Source organism: Moschus berezovskii, chromosome 26 (assembly GCF_049115385.1).
Source record: "Moschus berezovskii isolate FMDL1 chromosome 26, NW_MosBer_1.0, whole genome shotgun sequence".
Classification (NCBI taxonomy): Eukaryota; Metazoa; Chordata; class Mammalia; order Artiodactyla; family Moschidae; genus Moschus; species Moschus berezovskii.
The window spans coordinates 36,985,855-37,006,295 of NC_142485.1; positions in this window are offsets into that span (position 1 = coordinate 36,985,855).

A 20,441-nucleotide genomic window follows, 5' to 3' on the forward strand; every position below is an offset into this window, starting at 1 on the left:
CTGGGAAAGATTAAAAGCAAATGGAGAAGATGGGGGCAGAGGATGAGATGGTTGGATGGCATCGCAACTCAATGGACATGAGTTTGAACAAGCTCTGGGAGATAGTGAAGGACAGGGCAGCCTGGCACACTACAGTCCATGGGGTCAGAAAGAGTCAGACACAACTTAGCAACTGGACAACAATAATCACGACCCTTATAACCAAGCTCGGGAGGTGGTAAAGAAATAGGGCGCTACCCTTGGTCAACCTCCCAGTTTCCCCCTCAGTCAGTCACTCCCTTATTCACCAGAGGGCCAACAGAATGAAAAACCGCAATCACAGAGAACTGACCAAGCTGATCGCATGGCTGACGGCCTTGTCAACTCAGTGAAACTGTGAGCCAAGCCCCGCCCCCGGGGAGGGCCACGGAGACAGACAGGTCACGGTGGAGAGCTCGGACAGAATGTGGTCCACTGGGGCAGGAATGGCAAGCCACTTCAGCACGTTTGCCTTGAGAACCCCATGAACAGTATGAAAAGGCAAAAAGATAGGACACTGAAAGATGAACTCCCCAGGTCGGTAGGTGCCCAATATGCTACTAGAGATCAGTGGAGAAATAACTCCAGAAAGAATGAAGAGACAGAGACAAAGCAAAAACACCACCCAGTAGAGGATGTGACCGATAACAGAAGTAAAATCCAATGCTGTAAAGAACAATATTACACAGGAACCTGAAATGTTAGGTCTATGAATCAAGGCAAATTGGAAGTGGTCAAACAGAAGATGGCAAAAGTGAACCTCAACATTTTAGGAATCAGTGAACTAAAATGGACTGGAATGGATGAATTTACTCAGAACACCATTATATCTACTACTGTGGGCAAGAATATCTTAGAAGAAATGAAGTAGCCATCATCATAAACAAAAGAGTCCAAAATGTGGTCCTTGGAAGCAATCTCAAAAATGACATAATTATCTCTGTTCATTTCCAAGACAAACCATTCAATATTACAGCAATCCAAGTCTATACTCTGACCAGTAATGCTGAAGAAGCTGAACAGTTCTATGAAGACCTACAAAACCTTCTAGAACTAACACCCAAAAAATATATCCTTTTCATTCCAGGGGACTGGAATGCAAAAGTAGGAAATCAAGGAATACCTGGAGTAACAAGGAAATTTGGCCTTGGAGTACAAAATGAAGCAGGTCAAAGGCTAACAGAGTTTTGCCAAGAAAACGTACTGGTCATAGCAAACACTCTCTTCCAACAACACAAGAGAAGACTCTACGCACAAATATCACCGGATGATCAATACTGAAATCAGACAGATTATATTCTCTGCAGGAAAAGATGGAGAAGCTCTATATGGTCAGTTAAAATAAGCCCGGGAGCTGATTGTGGCTCAGATCATGAACTCCTTATTGCCAAATTCAGACTTAAATTGAAGAAAGTAGGAAAAATAACTAGACCATTCAGTTCAGTTCAGCTCAGTCACTCAGTCGTGTCCGACTCTTTGCGACCCATGAATCACAGCACACCAGGCCTCCCTGTCCAACATCAACTCCTGAAGATCACTCAAACTCATGTCCATCGAGTCAGCGATGACATCCAACCATCTCATTCTCTGCCAACCCTTCTCCTCCTACCCCCAATCCCTCCCAGCATCAGAGTCTTTTCCAGTGATCAACTCGTCGCATGAGGTGGCCAAAGTATTGCAGTTTCACCTTTAGCATCAGTCCTTCCAGTCAACACCCAGGACTGATCTCCTTTAGAATGGACTGGTTGGATCTGCCTGCAGTACAAGGGACTCTCAAGAGTCTTCTCCAACACCACAGTTCAAAAGCATCATTTCTTTGGCGACCAGCTTTCCTCAAAGTCCAACTCTCACATCCATACATGACCACGGGAAAAACCATGGCCTAGACTAGATGGACCTTAGTTGGCAAAGTAATGTCTCTGCTTTTTAATATGCTATCTAGGTTGGTCATAACTTTCCTTCCAAGGAGCAAGCGTCTTTAAATTTCATGGCTGCAATCAGCATCCGCAGTGATTTTGCAGCCCCAAAAAATAAAGTCAAACACTGTTTCCATTGTTTCCTCATCTATTTCCCATGAAGTGATGGGACCAGATGCCATGATCTTAGTTTTCTGAATGTTGAGCTTCAAGACCATTCAGGTATGACCTAAATCAAATCCCTTATGATTATACAGTGGAAGTGACAAGTAGATTCAAGGGATTAGATCTGATAGAGTGCCTGAAGAACTATGGACAGAAGTTTATGACATTGTACAGGAGGCAGTGATCAAGACCATACCCAAGAAAAAGAAATTCAAAAAGGCAAAACTGTTGTCTGAGGAGGCCTTACAAATAGCTGAGAAAAGAAGAGACGCAAAAGGCAAAGGAGAAAAGGAAAAACATACCCATTTGAATACAGAGATCCAAAGAATAGCAAGGAGAGATATGAAAGGCTTCCTTAAGTGATCAATGAGAAGAAATAGAGGAAAACAATAGAATGGGAAAGGCTAGAGATCTCTTCAAGAAAATTAGAGATACCAAGGGAATATTTCATGCAAAGATGGGTACAATTAAGGACAGAAATAGTATGGACCTAACAGAAGCAAAAGATATTAAGAAGAGGTGGCAAGAATACACAGAAAAACTATACAAAAAAGCTTTTCACGACCCAGATAACCACAATGGTGTGATCACTCACCTAGATCCAGACATCATGGAATGTGAACTCAAGTGGGCCTTAGGAAGCATCACTATGAACAAAGCTAGTGGAGGTGATGGAATTTCAATTGAGCTATTTCAAATCCTGAAAGATGATGCTGTGAAAGTGCTGCACTCAATATGCCAGCAAATTTGGAAAACTTAGCAGCGGCCACAGGACTGGAAAAGGTCAGTCTTCATTCCAATCCCAAAGAAAGCAATACCAAAGAATGTCCAAACTACCACACAATTGCACTCATCTCAGATGCTAGTAAAGTAATGCTCAAAATTCTCCAAGCCAGCCTCTAACAGTATGTGAATCGTGACCCTGAAGATGTTCAAGATGAATTTAGAAAAGGCAGAGGAGCCAGAGATAAAATTTCCAACATCTGTTGGATCATTAAAAAAACACAAGAGTTCCAGAAAAACATCTACTTCTGCTTTATTGACTACGCAAAACCTTTGACTGTGTGGATCACAAAAAACTATGGAAAATTCTTAAAGAGATGGAAACACCAGACCACCTGAGCTGCATCCTGAGAAATCTGTATCAGGTCAAGAAGCAACAGTTAGAACTGGACATGGAACAACAGACTGGTTCCAAATCAGGAAAGGAGTACGTCAGACTATACATTGTCACCCTGCTCATTTAACTTATATGCAAGGTACATCATGGAAAACACCAGGCTGAAGGAAGCACAAGCTGGAATCAAGATTGCTGGGAGAAATATCAATAACCTCAGATATGCAGATGACACCACCCTTATGGCAGAAAGTGAAGAGGAACTAAAGAGCCTCTTGATGAAAGTGAAAGAGGAGAGTGAAAAGGTCGGCTTGAAGCTCAACATTCAGAAAACTAAGATCATGGCATCTGGTTCCATCACTTCATGTCAAATAGATGAGGAAACAATGGAAACAGTAAGAGACTAAGAGACTTTATTTTGGGGGGCTCTAAAATCACTGCAGATGCTGATTGCAGCCATGAAATTAAAAGACGCTTACTCTTTGGAAGGAAAGTTATGACCAACCTAGACAGCGTATTAAAAAGCAGAGACATTACTTTGCCCACAAAGGTCCGTCTAGTCAAGGCCATGGTTTTTCCAGTGGTCATGTATGGATGTGAGAGTTGGACTGTGAAGAAAGCTGATCACCAAAGAATTGATGCTTTTGAATTGTGGCACTGGAGAAGACTCATGAGAGTCCCTTGGACTGCAAGGTGATCCAACCAATCCATTCTAAAGGAGATCAGTCCTGAGTGTTCATTGGAAGGACTGATGCTAAAGCTGAAACTCCAATACTTTGGCCACCTCATGTGATGAGTTGACTCACTGGAAAAGACTCTGATGCTGGGAAGGATTGGGGGCAGGAGGATAAGGGGACAACAGAGAATGAGATGTCTGGATGGCATCACCGACTTGATGGAGTTTGAGTGAACTCTGGGAGTTGGTGATGGACAGGGAGGCCTGGCATGATGCAATTCATGGGGTCGCAAAGAGTCAGACACGACTGAGTGACTGAACTGTACTGAACTGAAAATCACTGCAGATGGTGAATGCAGCCATGAAATTAAAAGCAGCTTACTCCTTGGAAGAAAAGCTATGAGAAACCTAGACAGCATATTAAATAGCAGAGACATTACTTTGCCAACAAAAGTCTGTCTAGTCAAAGGTATCGTTTTTTTCAATAGTCACGCATGGATGTGAGAGTTGGACTATAAAAATAGCTGAGTGCTGAAGAACTGATGCTTTTGAACTGTGCTGCCGGAGAAGACTCTTGAGAGTCCCTTGGACTGCAAGGAGATCCAATCGGTCCATCCTAAAGGAAATCAGTCCTGAATATTCATTGGAAGGACTGATGCTGAAGCTGAAACTCCCATACTTTGGCCACCTGATGCGAAGAGCTGACTCCTTGGAAAAGTCCCGTTCCTGGGAAAGATTGAAGGCAGGAAGAGAAGGGGACAACAGAGGAAGAGATGGTTTGATTGCATCACCATCTTGATGGACATGAGTTTGAGTCATCTCTGGGAGTTGGTGATGGACAGGGAAGCCTGGTGTGCTGCAGTTCATGGGGTCACTAAAAGCCAGACATGAATGACAGACTGAACTGAACTTGGTCAGGTTCAACAGATTCATTCATAAAGGTGTAAAGAATTTTAGTAATCCAGTAACATATGTGCATGAGTCATGATGAGCAGAACCAAGTTAGTCCCTATGGCTTCAGTTTTTTTCAAATCATCTTGGAAACGTTTATTCATGTCTAATCCAGGCCTGCCTTTCTGTGAGCAAAATGCATTTTCTTTTATCCTGTCTTCAGGGTATATAAAGATGTGGAGACTGTCCTTCTTTGTTCAGGAATTGTTTTTAATGTATTTGACTTTCATTTAGGTAACCTTCCTCCAATCAAAGCCACTTCTGTACTCTGAACTCCACTGCCCATGTTAGGAGCTAAGTGATTCTGCTCTCTTTTTCTTCCAAATTGCTCTCCTCAAATTATTTGCAAAATGTGACAGGCTTTGATTTGAAAGCAACTATGATTGCAGCCATGAAATTAAAAGACCCTCGCTCCTTGGAAGGAAAGTTATGACCAGCCTATATAGCATATTAAAAAGCAGAGACATTACTTTGCCAGCCAAGGTCCATATAGTCAAGGCTATGGTTTTTCCCGTGGTCATGTATGGATGTGAGAGTTGGACTGTGAAGAAAGCTGATCGCCGAAGAATGGATGCTTTTGAACTGTGGTGCTGGAGAAGACTCTTGAGAGTCCCTTGGACTGCAAGGAAATCCAACCAGTCCATTCTAAAAGAGATCAATCCTGGGTGTTCATTGGAAGGACTGATGCTAAAGCTGAAACTCCAATACTTTGGCCACCTCATGCGACAAGTTGACTCACTGGAAAAGAGTCTGATGCTAGGAGGGATTGGGGGTAGGAGGAGACAGGGACGGCAGAGAATGAGATGGCTGGATGGCATCACTGACTCGATGGACATGAGTTTGAGTGAACTCCGGGAGTTGGTGATGGACAGGGAGGCCTGGCGTGCTGTGGTTCATGGACTGTGGTTCATGGAGTCGCAAAGAGTCGGACACGACTAAGCGACTGAACTGAACTGAACTGATAGAATTAATTATTTTAGCATATTTAACATATTCTAAACAAACATTTCTTTGGTTGGTTGTTCTAGAGGAAAAGAGCGCACATGTGTATGTGTTATGCATGTTTGTACATTCTGAATCCTGGTTGTTTACATGATCACAATCAGGTATCATTATATAAAATGGCAAAACAAGGTAATACTTTGGAGGCAGTATCATTTCCCATAAAAGGATGTGGTTTCTGTAGTCACATATTATGAATTTGGATTCTGGCTTTACCTTTTACAAGCTTCAAGGATTTGAACAAGTTATTTGACCACTCTGGTTAGACTCAGAACTTACCTATACAGTGAGTGGATAATAATAGTGTTGAGAAGATTCAATAAATTAGCACATTAAATATTTATAACAGTGCTAGGCTAATCAGAAGTGTATAACAAATAGTAGCTGTTGATTATTATGGTCATTTTTGTGTAAATAATGTAACATATTTGGGCACTATTGTTATCACAGCTCCTAGTCATTTCCTAATTGGAAACCATTTCCAGTGGCACTAGTGGTAAAGAACCCACCTGCAAATGCAGGAGATGTAAGAGACTTGGGTTCAATCCCTGGGTTGGGAAGATGCCCTGGAGGAGGGCATGACAACCCACTCCAGTATTCTTGCCTGGAGAATCCCTTCGACAGAGGCAACTGGTGGGCTACACAGTCCATAGGGTAGCAAAGAGTCGGACACAACTGAGCGACTTAGCACGCACACAGAGGAAAACTGAAAACACCACAAAACCGTTCTTTGTTAGGAGGTCTGACTTTACAGCCTGTCCCTTCATAGAAATGTCAGATTTACTTGGGTAATTTTACCAATCCCTGTTTCACAATATAACACTGGGATTATATAAATATCCATTATTATTGCAAGTATTTTTAAAATTCACTGGTTAGGAGATGCCTACCCATCTCTCATTTTCAAAAGAAATAATTCACATAAGGTAAAGAGCCAAAGTCACTGAAAGTGAGTTTCCCTTAGACTCTTCCCACCTGTCTGTCATCTTGTTGTAAAGAAAGGATGCTTGCTACCATGGACGGGAAGTCTGGTGACTTCGGTAAAAATCAATTTTCTAAGTCAAATAATGGAACCTCTAACACCAAATAGCAGTAATTTTCGGTTTTTTGCTTGTCTATACTTTGAGGTACAAAAGTATGTAATAAAACTTTTAAGGTATTCAAAACAAAAAGAACAAAAAGTGAATCAGTCTAAAATTTAACAACAGTCCAAAGTTTAAATCTGAAAAAAAGAGATGCAGTGCATGTTTCAAATCTTTGTAAATTTAAAAATTCTGTTAACTTCTTGTTTTTCCTTGCTGTCTCTTAGTTTTGTCCCATGATTTCTGTGACCTCAGCCCCTTCGTGCTCTGTGGAGTAACTCCAGCTGTGACTGTAAGCTCTAGTCGGTCCTGGGATTCGGGTGTAGAATATGGGCACCTATAAAGTGTATGGGATGGACTTCCCTATTTTGTATTCAAAGTATTAGTGGGGTTCTAAAATATATAGTTTGGAGAAATTACAATGCATATATAACCCTGGTAACCCTGGTATCAAATCTAAAAATCTTTTCTGTTTAAATTCTCTTTCAAACATATGCAAAGAGACTATAAATTGTAACAATACACTCACTGGTTTATTTTAGACCTCTCAGAAGCTGAGAAACAAACCCTGAACTTAAACCCACAGTAATAAAAGTGAAAATATTTCTTAAGAATTTCTGCATTTAGAATTGAAAGGAAAACAAACCACCCAACTTGAATGTACTCTGTGGTGGTGAATTCTGTGTCACCTTGACTGGCCTCAGGGATGCCCAGATGCTGGTAAAACATTACTTCTGGACTTTGTATGTGGGTGTGTCTGGAAGAGACAGGCATTTGTTTCAGGAGACCCTCACCTATGCAGGTGGTACTGTCCCATCCCTTGAAGGCCCAGGTGGAGCATAAAGGCGGGGGAAGGGCAAATTCTCTTCTTCAGCTGGGATGCCCAACTTCTCCTGCCTCTGACCTCAGAGCTTCTGGCTTTCACACCTTCAGATTCAGACTGAATTATACCATTGGCCTGTCTCATTCTCCAGCTTTCAGACAAGAGACTGTGGGACTTCTCAGCCCCCACAGCCTCATGAGACAATTTCTCTAATAAATCTCCTCTTATATCTACCTATTTATATAGATGCTATTGAGTCTGTTTCTCTGAGGAACCCTGATACACACACATTGGAAGTTCGCATTACTGTGCTTATCTGTGCTTTGGTTACTCATATAATCCCCACACAAGATTTTCTCTAAACACTCTGAAACGATCATAAAGAAGAGTGTCTTTACTGAACAATTTCTCTACACATATTCTCTTTTTGTGTGTTTAAATTAGCAACTGCAGCTCCCAAAAGAAAGTGCCATCCAGGGATAAAAGGTTAGCTTTTCTAATCAGAAATCACAGAACAAAGTAAATTAATTTTAAAGAAAACTATTTTATTTCAGTCTCAGTGTACTTGACAGCTAACATACACAAATACACAGCTTAACTCTAGTCTCAGTAATGAATATATCCTAGGGCTGTTTGCTTTAGATAAAATTGTCTATAGAGCATTCACTAAGTGAAATATTGTAATAAGTTATAAGGAAAGCCAGCTCCTTTGAAGACATTAAAACGTAATAAAGATTAAGTCCATAGTTCTCTATCAAGGGTGCAGGGCACAACCTTGAAAGAATGACACAGCCTGAGGACCTGACATAAACTGATTGGAACCAATCAGTTGACTTCCACTAGAACTTGAGCCTCAGCCTTCTCTCCTAACACATCAGCACACTAAATGACACACCCATGGTCACCAGGATAGTTCCAAGGCCAAAAAGTGGGCTGTGGCCCAATTCCTGGAAATCCCTGCCCCTTCCCCAAAATAGCTGGACTACTCCGCCCACACATTAGCCTATTAAATGATCTATCCCTATAAAAACTGACCACCTCATACCCTGGGGTCGCTCTCGCCTCCTCAGATGTGGAGTGTTTCTAAATAAAAATCCACTTCTTACCTATCACTTTGTCTCTCACTGAATTTTTTCTGCAATGAGACATCAAGCGCTTGAGCCTCACTCAGTTCTGAGACCAGGTGTGTGATCTCAGTGAAAAGATGGTGGCTTCAAGTCCAAATCTGAGGTGCATGGTTTCAGTTATGCAACAGAAATGACCGAAAATGCTGAAACGTCAAGTCTAATTTTTCAAGGTCTTTTTCTTCCCAAGGAAACCACGATTAGTCACACAGATAAAAACTTAAGGCAGCATTTTCAGACCCTTCCCTTGAAAACAACTGGTATAGAGGGAGAGGCGAGTCTGCTGTCTCACATGTCTGCGGACAGAATGACTCTGGAAACCAGGCTGGTTATCACCTTTGCTGTTTGAGCCTTTATGGGGCATCTGGCTTTTCCTCTCAGAGAGATGAGGGGAGCCAGGCAGCTCTACTGCAGGTTGCCCCCATACACAGACAATCTGCAGAAGGACCGAAAAGCTTCATTCCCTTTAACTGGTTTGTTTCACACAAAGACAGCAAAATGACCAAACGATTCTCTGGTTTTATTTTGGCAAATGCTGTCATTGAAAGCATAGAACCAATCAATGACACCTCTGGTGGAAATTTATTTCTGAGGAATGTCCCCAAGGAGTGATTTCTGAGGAATAATATGCAGCCTTCAGTTGACTTTATCACAGCTGGATATGGAGTGAAATGCCCGGCTGGAATTTAACCAGCCAGAACCAAGTGCCAGATGGCTCACTGGTACCTCAGCCCAGCAGCTGGGCCCTGACGTGCACAGCTGGTCTTCACATTGGAATGACAGCTTTTAAATGATAGCGTTATGTAATGCAGAAAAATGGGTTTGGGTGGCTCTGGTCTTGGAAATGAGATGGCACAGTTGCTCCTAGAAGTAAACGCACGGCCTCCATGGCCAATTCCCACATTTGTCCTATTTGTGCTGACGGGTCTTGGCTGCAGAAAAGAGTTACTGCCACGTGGAACCCGCCCAGTGCCATTCGCATCATGCTTTATCTGCCGGCATGACTCTCCTGGGCACACACCACAATAGATTTTCTTTCCCATAAAAATAAGTGCAACATAGTTTCCATTTTGAAGCTGGAGACTTTTAAGATTTTGGGATAATTAATAGATATTGCATTCTGCCGAGACGGTGGCATTCAGAGGTACTCGGGAGAAAGCAGCTATTATAGAAATTCTTCAACAGTTTGGGGATGTTATTATTCATTTCCCAATAGAGTCACAAATACCACCCGATCAAAAAACATAACAAAATTTATACCAAAATTCAGCACTTAAAAAAAAAAACTATGAAAGGCAACTCTCAAAGAAAATATATTTGGATACATTTCAGGCGCGAATGAAAAATTTGACATACTTCAAACAAGAGATGGATGAACAAATGTACAGGGTTTTGACTAATAAAATATATACTGGAGAGTTTCCTATTTTCACGCTTTTGAGAGAGGTTCCCCATGCTGCTGTTCAGACTTTGATGAATGTGCACATTACCCCCAAGGACTCAAAGAAAACTCACCCTTAATATATGTCCAAAGTCATCATGGATATAAGGGGAAAAACATGTTTAGTAGTGAGGAGACCTAGATATAGCATCTCGCTGCTACTCTTGGTAACAATGAGTTTGGTTGTGTCAATGACCTGCTAAAAATTCCCATCCCTCCATCTGCACAATGGGAGCCACGGATGAGCTAACGTGCGTGGGAAGATGTCTGTAAATGGAATGCGATGTGACCAACGCTGCTGTATCTCCCCAGGGGACTCCACCCTCAGGGCGCCTTTCCTGAGCCTGGGTTCTGAGTAAACTGCAAGACCGAATCCAGGAGGGACAAACCGAGGTCTGAGGAGCACGTTCAGAAAAAACCAAGGTAGAGTCAGAGGATAGCCCTTCACCACCAAGCAGAGGGCTTCACCCCGCGAGACCCAGAACCGGCCAGCTCCCCTGGGTCAGGAACACAGAGCGCAGGGCAGGGTGGCGAGCCCGTCCCTGCGGGCAGCTTCGGCTCCAGACGCCAAGGTGAGTCCGCTCAGTGTCATCCTCCCTGACTTATCACTCAGAGCCCAGACTGCAAAGGCCAGGGGCTCACTACCAGCGTCAACGGGAGAAGTGGAAACAGGAGAGAGCCTCTCCCTGCCTTTCCGAGCAGACTCCCCTCTGAGAAAAGGCGCTGCAGTCTGCAGGCCAGCCGTGCAATGATAAAGGGCCGGGAGGAAGCGCCTCCAAGCCTGGCCAGCGCTCCTGTGAGCGCCCGCTGAGGCCACTGCAAGAAACACAGACTCAGCCCTCCTAAGACCCAGAAACCTGTCAGAGCAGGACACTATTGAAATCATCTCCAAGGTCACTCCATTCCCAAAGCCGAAAACTTACTGTCCCACGTCTCGTCCTGGATTGTGTCTGCTCACGTCCCGAGTTGTCTCCTACACCTGGGCCTCTTACACCCCGCGTCCTAGCCATCAGCGAGTCTACAGGCCTTTCCTTTAAACCCAGCTAGAAAATCGCCACCTCTCATCACCGGCACCAGAAGCTTCCACGGCAGGCAGCCCCATCCCGCCGCCTCACCTTCCTCCCGGGCTCCCACCGCTGCCTAATATACCACCTATGTCAGAGGTTTAGATCAGCGCCACCAGGGTAGGTATTTCTCTGATTTGGTCACCGCTGTATCTATACCACATAAAAATATCCCTGATACGGAATGAGCAACCAATAAATTACTTTTGAAAAGAAAGGGAAGAAGGAGAGGAGAGGAACAGAAGAGAAGGAATGAAGGAAAGAAGGGAGGGCAGGAAGGAGGTGGAGGAGGAAGGGGCAGAGAGAGAGGAGGTAAGGGATGAGGAAAAGCGAAACGGCTCCTGAGGTTTCCAAGGCAAAGTCCAGCCCACACAGCAAGACTCCCCCTCCTCAGTTTGAGGACAGACTCCGAAGCCTAGGATGCAGCAGTCCTCATATGTGAAGAGGGCTGTTGCTGTTTATCACAGCCTCCCCGCTCTCCAGCTCTCTATTCACCCGGTCTACTGACTCTTCATTAAACACACAGACACACCATTCGAGTCAAGGCTATGGTTTTTCCCGTGGTCATGTATGGATGTGAGAGTTGGACTGTGAAGAAAGCTGATCGCCGAAGAATTGATGCTTTTGAACTGTGGTGCTGGAGAAGACTCTTGAGAGTCCCTTGGACTGCAAGGAGATCCAACCAGTCCATTTTAAAGGAGATCAGTCCTGGGTGTTCATTGGAGGGACTGATGCTAAAGCTGATGCTCCAATACTTTGGCCACCTCATGCGAGGGGTTGACTCATTGGAAAAAGAGTCTGATGCTGGGAGGGATTGGGGGCGGGAGGAGACGGGGACGACAGACAATGAGATGGCTGGATGGCATCACCGACTCGATGGACATGAGTTTCAGTGAACTCCGGGAGTTGGTGATGGACAGGGAGGCCTGGCGTGCTGTGATTCATGGGATCACAAAGAGTCGGACACGACTGAGCGACTGAACTGAACACACCATTCAGTCTGGATGTTGCCATTATTAGCAATACCAACACATTTCCCATCAATCGAGTACAGGATGATTGTCACTTTCTACGTTATAAGTCAGGTCACTTAAAATAATACTGGAGAAAAGCAAAGACGGTGATTATTTAGGATTCAGCAACATCAGGCAACCTGATGTCAAACAGGGATCTGCCTTCCAGCTCCACCACCTGTTCTGTTCAATTCCTGCCCACCTTTATGAATACTTGAAATAATGAATCTTCTAAAATCCCTCACCAGTTTCTAGTCACCATTTCAAACTCACTATAATCTTGGCAGGCGATTTTTATGACTACCAGAGAAGATCAAGATTATCAGGTACAAAGTCCCCTGTTTTCCTTTAATCCCTTATTCTCAAAAATAATCATCTTTCTATCGCAGAGGGAGAATGGCCCTGTTCCTTTCAACCTGAGCACCAGAGTCTTCATTCCGATTTTGAATCAGGTTCTTCTGATCCCTGAGATCTAAATAACAGGGGCTCAGACTCCAAGTTTATACTATGATGAAGTCCAAAAATCTTTCCAAAAGACTTCAGAAACTTACAAAAGTCTTAAGTTCTCAAGGTCCCCCCAGTATCTGACCTCTTCCGGTATGTATTCTTCCTATTATGTATTACACTGACACAGAAGTGACATCCAGACTCTTCCTTGAAAAGAAGGAAAGAAAAAGAAAATATTGTGAGTATGGAATGGTTTTTACTGAAAAGGCCAAGTGACAACATTCTGACCAATGAGAATGAAGTGGTTTTCTGCTGGGTGCATCTGAGAATGCTTTTGCCTTCCTGATACAAAGGCAAAGACAGTGTGGCTAATACCAGATCCTTCTTCCACCCCATTGTTTGAATGCATATGCAACATCTGGAGCAACAGTAGCTCTCTTGTGACTATAAGACAAGTAAAGTGAAAGTGAAGTCGCTCAGTTGTGTCCGACTCTTTGCGACCCCATGGACTGTAGTTCGCCAGGCTTCTCTACCCATGGGATTTTCCAGGCAAGAGTACTGGAGTGGGTTGCCATTACCTTCTCCAGAGGATCTTTCCCACCCAGGAATCAAACCCAGGAATCCCGCATTATAAGCAGGCGCTTTACCATTTTCCAGCTACTGAGCCAAGGCCAGCACCTTTTTACTTCTTGTTTTATGCAACAAAGTAAATTCCTTTTGCTTTAAACCTTCACTGAGTTTTGTTATTTGATACTGAGAGCACTTAAAGCCAATAAAAAATTTCAAAATCACAGTCATCATAATCCTAAACCTGTGAAATTCAAACAGTTTAAAGATGTGTAACCTAAATGTTTACTGTTAAGGCTGCCTGGATAAAATTAGGGCACCTAAACTACTGAATGGGCTTCCCTGGTGGCTCAGAGGTTAAAGCGTCTGCCTCCAATGCGGGAGACCCGGGTTCGATCACTGGGTCGGGAAGATCCCCTGGAGAAGGAAATGGCAACCCACTCCAGTATTCTTGCCTGGAGAATCCCATGGATGGAGAAGCCTGGTAGGCTACAGTCCACGGGGTCGCAAAGAGTCGGACACGACTGAGCGACTGAACGGAACGGAACGGAAACTACTGAATGCCATCAGGGCCATGGGATGTAATTAAAATTACCCAGTTCACAGCGTCCTAAGATAGTGTGGAAGGAGACGAGAAATTGATAAAGCTGGTAGGAGGGTAGAAAAGCGCCTTCCTCAGAATGAGAGCTCATTTCCTCCAGCCCCCTGACTCTGAATCTGCCCTGAATTTGGAGAGCTGCCTAAACTCTAAATCTGTCCTGACTCTTCAGAAACCCATTAATAATAGACTCTGCCCACCCACCTGAGCCATGTAAGGGCCCTGAATTCCTGGTGTTGACCTTCACCCATGAGCTAGCATGATACTATTTTAATTGCTACAGTCTATCATATAAATTCAATGTACTACCTGACAGGCTAATTCTGAAAAATGATTTATATACAAATACCTATTAGGTTGAGCTTCCCTGATAGCTCAGTTGGTAAAGAATCCGCCTGCAATGCAGGAGACCCCCGTTCAATTCCTGAGTCAGAAAGATCTACTGGGAAAGGGGTAGGCTACCCTCTCCAGTATTCTTGGGCTTCCCTGGTGGCTCAGCTGGTAAAGAATCCGCCCACAATGCGGGAGACCTGGGTTCCATCCCTGGGTTGGGAAGACCCCATGGAGAAGGCAACAGCTAGCGACTCCAGTATTCCAACCTGGAGAAGTCCATGGACTTTATAATCCATGGGGTCACAAAGAGTCAGACATGACTGACTTTCACCCTCACCTATTAGGTTGGCCAAAAAGTTTGCTCAGGGTTTTTGCATGTAGAAAAACCCTGAACAAACTTTTTGGCCAAATCTACACTATGTAAAAGACAGTAGAAAACAGTAAATTTCTGTTCAGACGTAAATGAATGTCATACCTCCAGTAAAAATTACGTTGTATGAATGGTTAAGGGTTTTCTAGGGTGCTGACAATGGGTGGTGATTACATGGGTGTTCATTTTATGCAAAATTCTTTGTATCTTTTTGCTTTATGTCCTTTTCTATATTCACATTATATTTCACAATAAAAATGACTAAAATGGTGTAAAGAATATTAGTGACATGCAAAGAGGCTAAAGATATCTTTAAAAGGCAGGTTACATACCAGTGCGTGTACTGTCAAGATTTTTCACCAGATATGTACCAAGATATTAATGCCTTATCTTCAATAAGGGCTAGAGTACCTATAACTGACAGATTGTTGACCACATATGTGTTTCTAAAAACTGAACACTAAGTCACATGTATAATAACCCTTCCTTTTCAAAGTTTATATGAACCATTGGGAAAGAACAGACTATTTGGATACATTTGATCGTATTAGAATATTTTTCCACTTAAATCATGATCGTTGGATGAGCATTATTTTAAATGGTGAGCATAATCCTGTGAATCACTTTTTTTTTATGATTTTGCTTTTATTGTTAAATTTCTTCATTAAAACCAACTGTGACACCAGTTAGTGGTGCCAGGTGATATCTAAACTGACAGGAAGATACAATGAAGTTTGCTCTGCTGTGCCCTCCTTTATTACTGTAAAGAATCACATTCATGAAGACATCACAACATGGTAAACAACTGTCATAAAAGTAGATTCCACCACATAAAGCCGTCTACTATATCCTTATTATAACTTTATTGTAGCATATTCACATAACTTACCTTGAAATCACTTAATCGGGTCATCTTCTACTACAAAATCTTGGTCCTGTAAGTCACCAAGATGATTTTTAAAGGTTAAAAAGTTAAAAAAAAAGTTTGGGATTTGAATCTCCTATGATTTGACAAATGGGTTCAAGGGCGTGAACCAGAAAAAATATTTCAGAAAGGAAGAATTCTTTGTTTTCTTATTTAGAGAATAATAAGATAACACATTTCTATATAATGACTCTAACTACATCTAGAATATTCAATCAGGTGGACCATCAAGTGTCCCAGGATGAGTGTAAAACTGGACAGAAATGAGAAACGTGGTACCACAATGTTGTAACGTTAGCCACCATCATTACTTACTGTGTGCAAAACTGACAAGAGCATATGCCAATCAAATAAATAACCTGTATTTAAATAACCCAGGTAGTAGTTCAGCAGGGAGCTTTTGAAAAAGAAATTATTATTTCAATGCCAAGTCACGCTTACAGCTTTGAACGAGTAGGAAAACACGAGCATGTTTCTCAAACGGATTTCACAGCATCAGTGCAAAAGCTGGAGGGGATGGCTTAGTTTTTTAAGCCTCAGATTTGAAATACCCAGACTCCCTGCAACTACAGCGTTAAATCCTCTGTGGAACCACAGTTTCAAATGCTATCAGGAGAGACTCAACTCTTCATCCTTCTGAGACTGATAAATTGAAAGCCATGAAGTTTAGAGCAAAAGAGGGGAGCCTACAGCCACCTGTGTCCCCTCCTCACCCAACACAGGAAGGCTCTATTGGTAACATCGTTAAAGTTTCCATTTGGGAAGGTTGGAGGATGCTGTTTTTAAGACATTCCAAAAATCTCACAACCCTGCCATGGACCATCTTTTTAAGCATTTAAACCAAATTTTAGAGAATGGAAAAATTCTTTTTAATTCTCATTTAAGACAGTCGAGAAAATCAAAGTGCTTACTTTACAGAATGCCTTATAGGTATCCAGCCAACTCTTCATTAGTCCTATAGAAAATTCTGAATGGCGAAATTTCTTTTTGCTGCTTTGTGTATTTCTGGGCTGCCTCCTCGCTGACATCAATTGCTTGGCAAATGCCAATTAAACAACTGAATTCTTGTAGTATTTTACCATTCTCTCACATCTCCTAACTTATTCCCCAAACTTTCTAAGCTAAAGAATAACACTCTTTTTTTCTCCATCTTACAGATGAAAAGCATGCAGAGGGAAGATTATATGAATTAATCATGCTGATAGGTTATCACCCCATGTTTTAAAAGGGGCTTCCCTGGTTACTCGGTGGTAAAGAATACACCTGTCAATGCAAGAATGAGTGTTTGATCCCTGGGTTTGAAAGATTCCCCTGGAGTAAGAAAATGGCAACCCACTGCAGTATTCTTGCCTGGGAAATCCTATAGTCAGAGGAGCCTGATGGGCTATAGTCCATGGGGGTTGTAAAAGAGTCAGACACAACTGACTAAACAACAACAACGTTTTAAAATCCAGAACTTGAGAACTCTCCCACAGTATTGCTAGTCACAAGTAAGTTCCATTGAGGAAAATAAGCTTTTGACCAAAGAAAGATGTGTAACGCATTCTAAATTTAAATAAAAATAACGTATAACTGTCTTGACTTAGCATAATATTACATAGAGAGATGTGGGTTTGATTCCTGGGTCAGGAAGATTCCCTGGAGGAGGAAATGGCAACCCACTCTAGTATTCTTGACTGGAGAATTTCATGGACAGAGGAGCCTGGTGGGCTACAGTCCATGGGGTTGCAAAGAGCTGGATATGACTGAAGCAACTGGGCATGCACAATGCTCAGTGCTTTCAGACAGAAGAACCAGAGATAGCTATAGAGGGCAATGAGCAGAGAGACCAGTTTTTTCATGTACTGTATCATACAACTTTTTATTTTCCTGAAGGCTTGGCCTAGCCCCCAAGGGTGTATCAAGAACACTAAGGCTCAGTGCAGGTGCTAACAAAAATTAACTGAAAAGACTGTGCACGTTTTCCTTGCTTTCTCAACCTGTTTCACCTCTTCTAAATTTCAGCTGGCATTAATTTATCCTGATTACCCCAGCACAAATGACTCATTCCTCCTCCAAAAACCCTGAGCAGAAATTTGTAACACTTCTCAATTACACCTAACTTTTTAATAGCATTTCTTTATCTTAGGATAATTCTTCCAGGCTATCTTAGGCTGTTTAAACTACACTTAATTTCATAGCAGTAAGAGCCTTGAAGTTTCTGTAAACCTTACAATTCCTACCAAGTTAATATTTTAAAAGTCTGGACAGATTTATAGACACTCCTCTATATCATTTGGTGACATGGCTTCCCTTTGCAATCAGGCAGGCATTCCAGCCCCTGAAGGTTCATGCTCTGCCATCTCCCCAGACAACTAAGCTAAACAAACAAGCCATGCATATCGTTGAAAACAAGAGGACAGCCCCCAAAATGGAATCACTAAGCTCCACATCATCAAACTAAGACTTATAAGAATAGTTTTGGTTCTTCCAGAAATGGAAAGGTAAACCAGTCAATCACGAACCATCTGATCAGTACTAGTTAGATAATCTGCTCATGAAGCCCTCTGTCCTCCCCTAAAGCAGGGGTCTCCAAGTTGTGAGTCGCCGACTGGTATCTCCTGCCAGATCGGTGGCATTAGATTAGAAATAAACTGCACAGTAAATAGAATGCACTTAACTCATCCCGAAAGCACCTCCACCCCCTGTCCGTGGAAAGACTGTCTTGCACAAAAATGGTCCCTGCTGCCCTAAAGGAAAATGATCTTGAACCAACCAATCTGCTTTTTTTTTTTTTGGGGGGGGGGGGAGGTGGTGCTGGTGTAACCACCTTGTTTGCATTCCGTTCTGCCTGTTAAAATCTCATTATGTACAGCTCCTCCTAGCTGCTACTTTCTAGATTGGCTACTACCTGATTCAAATTGATTTTTGCTCAAATAAATAAAATAAATTAATATGACTCAATTTATCCTTTAACAGTGCCAGCATCAGAAGAGAGAGTGAAATAAACCCCACCCCACACACACACAACAGCAAAGAGCAAGCAAACGCAGGTAACCTGCTGTGCCCCAAGCTCACGGTTTTTTGCTGGCCCCAGAGGTTGTGGGTGAGTCCCCCCGGAATCGAGTCTGAGCTTTCAGACTTCAACTGAGCATTCCTTTGTCCAGCGGGGTCTGGCACAGAAGCCAGACTGGGTCTGGGGTGGATGGGGACCGCCGTGAGCTGGACCGGGCTCTGCCTGGCACTGCAGGTGAATCAAGTTTTGTTATTAGGCTGAACTGGCAGGCTCAACTCACTAAGATAACCTGAACAACAGAGGCCATGGCGGAGGGCTTTTCACTTCCACTCAGGAGGTGCCCTAGAGAAAAGGGGTCTCAGTCAAGCACTCACCAGAAAGGGTAGAGGGAACATTATCTTTCCTCCTCTACAGTCTCAGGGCACCTGGATGAGACCCGTTGGGACACCCCACCTGCTCCAGGGCCTGCAGCCAGGATCCTGGGGAAACTGGCGAAGCCAGCAAAGGGTGGGGGTTTTGACCAAAGGCAGCTCTCCCAGATCTCTACTGTGGGGCTTGGCCAAGAGGAAGGAACGGTTTCCAAATCCACCTTGGCAGGAAAAAAGCATTTGTGAGAATTAGATCTTTGGGTTGTGACTCGTGACTTAGATTTTTAGATGCTCACTGGTGGTGACTCTCTCTCCCAAGGACAGCTATACCTGCTGGTTTAGTCTCATTTGTGATCTGAGAACTTGGCTTAATAGTTCTCAGGTTGGGAGTCTGCAAATACAGCCTGGAAGACACACGGGTTGCAACCCACTGAGACTGCCAGATCTCGGGAGGACTATGAGTCTTTCCTTTGCCTGTCTTGCGGGTGATGCCAGATCTTAGGGGAGTGGGATCTTTTGCATCCAGTTAAAGTCGCTCAGTCATGTCCGACTCTTTGCAAGCCCATGGACTATACAGTCCATGGATTTCTCCAGGCCAGAATACTGGAGTGGGTAGCCTTTCCCTTCTCCAGGAGATCTTCCCAAACCAGGGATTGAACCCAGGTTTCCTGCACTGCAGGCGGATTCTTTACCAGCTGAGCCACAAGGGAAGCCCTTGCATCCACGGGGTTGTTTAATATAGTCAGGAATATTTACTGTCTGTTCCAGCTGAAACCTGACAAAATATTTGAGGATTTTTTTTAAACTTATATTAAAGTACCTCTATTATCAGAAGTTGGCCAAATTGGAACCTGATTTTAAGAGGCTGACAGCAATGTTTTTTTATTTTTTAGCTTTTGTCCTCTAAACTAAAAATAAAACTATGTACCCAGAAGGAAACTATGTTCCTTTGTGGAAGGATATACTAAAACGTTCCAAAGACACAGAATTCTAAATCTGAAAGAATGAAATCTTCTGATTTTTACCTTAGTGGAAGATCTTCTCCCTGGCATAAACAAATTGAGGATAAGTGGTTGGATGGTTGGGTCAGTCTCTTAATATTCAGGTTGCAGTCCAATTATTTGAGGAATTAAAAACATTTTCCCTGTATTACAGATAGAGTCTTTACAAGAACAGAAATGCAACTCTAGAAACAATTCACAGCACACTCATTCCTTTGCTTTTTTTCCTTTTTCTTTTTTTAACCAAACCCCAAACCTCCCCAATTCATCTCAAAGTGTTTTCAGCTTTCGTAAATTACTTGGACTTACAAACCGGAGTCCTTGGTGGACCTTGCACTCTTTCGCTGTCTTTTGAGATGTAACTGTTCTACTTGGTCTTCTCTAGAAACCAAGGTATTTCTTATGAGGAGAGACAGAGAGAAAAAGGCTATTCTGCAATCCAGGC